Source organism: Ceratotherium simum, chromosome 33 (genome assembly GCF_057802395.1).
Source record: "Ceratotherium simum simum isolate JZ-2026a chromosome 33, ASM5780239v1, whole genome shotgun sequence".
NCBI lineage: Eukaryota > Metazoa > Chordata > Mammalia > Perissodactyla > Rhinocerotidae > Ceratotherium > Ceratotherium simum.
In genome coordinates this window covers 14607495-14608994 of record NC_141932.1, presented here as the reverse complement: position 1 = coordinate 14608994, position 1500 = coordinate 14607495, and positions in this window count along the sequence as shown.

The following is a 1500-nucleotide window of genomic DNA, read 5'->3' as shown; positions in this document are numbered from 1 at the left end:
GGAGGGTGGCGGGGTCCTGTGGGGAGGAGGAAGTCTGGGTGAGGAGGGCAGACCCCTGTCCTGGAATGGGGGGGACTAAGGACTAACAGAGGGAGGATGGAGGGTGCAGGAGAGACAGAGATACAAAGAGACACAGACAGCTCCAGACAGAGACCAAGAGAGAAAGACACAGAAAGATAAAGACAGAGCAACCCTCACGCGATGCTGATGGGAGCGTAAATTGGTCTGACCACTTCAGAAAACTGCCGCTAACATCACGCACCCTAGGACTCAGCAATTCCACCCCCAGGTATGTACCCAAGAGAAACAGGCCACGTGTTCGCCAAAAGACACCTATGAGAATGTTCATCGCAGCTTTATTTATACAAGCTCCCATCTTGAAACAACCCAGATGCGTATCAGCAGTAAGATGGAGAAATCTCTATGGAGCATGCACACGGTGGAATATTATGCAGCCCTGAAAAGGGATTGGGCTACTGATGCACTCAACAACACAGATGAATCTCACAGACATACAAGGGATGAATGAAGCCAGGCACAAAAGAACAGACTGAATAATCTAGTGTGTGAGGCAAGGGGCTGGAGGCCCTAAATTCATTAGGTGACTCTAACAGTTTCCACCTTGAAAAACGCTCAGATGGCTCCTGCTTGGGATTTGGGCCGTGGCGGGTGCTGGGGTGTCTGTCTGTTTGTTTCTCACAGGTGGGGCTGAGGAGGGGCTACCAGAGGGTCTCTCACTCACGTATTTCCCCGAAATGGTGGCAAGTGTCTCTCTCCAGTATCCCAGGGTCTCTGTGAGGTGCACAGTTCCTTAGTGGCTATGACATTTGAGGCCCCACGTGGGGTTTTTTGCCCCGTTTGTGGGTGTGGGGTCTCTACAGTTTCAATACTCCTCTTCTTGCCTCTGGGCCTGGGTTTGAGTGGCTATTTCTGTGTCTTGTCTAGGTTTTCTTTAAACACACAAATCAGCTCACGCCCCCCACTCTGCTCACAACCCTCCATGGCTCCCATCTCACTCAGAGTCCCAGAGTCCTCCCTCTGGCTCAGAAGGTCCCGCACAATTTCCCCCCCCCCCCCGCCCCGTTCCCTCTCTGGCCTCATCCCTCTCCCTGTCCCCCTGGCTCACGTGGCCCCACCCACACCACCGCCTCGCTGTTCCTCTCACACCAGACAGGTTCTTGCCTCAGGGCCTTTGCACCTGCTGTTCCGCCTTCCTGGGACACTCTTCCCCACATATCCACTCCCTCTTCTCCTTCAGCTCTCCACTTAGATGTCACCTCCCCTGACCACTCTATTCAAAAGATCCCATCCCCCTTCGGGAGTCCGCAGCCTTTTCACAGATGAGAGGACCAAGGCTCAGAGAGGTTAGATAATTTGCCCAAAGTCCCCCAGCGCCAACTCTGCGGCTCCCGGATTCTCCAAGAGTGGCCCTGACTTCCAGCTCCTCTGCCCTGCCCCTGCATTGCCATGGTAACCAGGAGCCTATAAAAAGGGGACTGA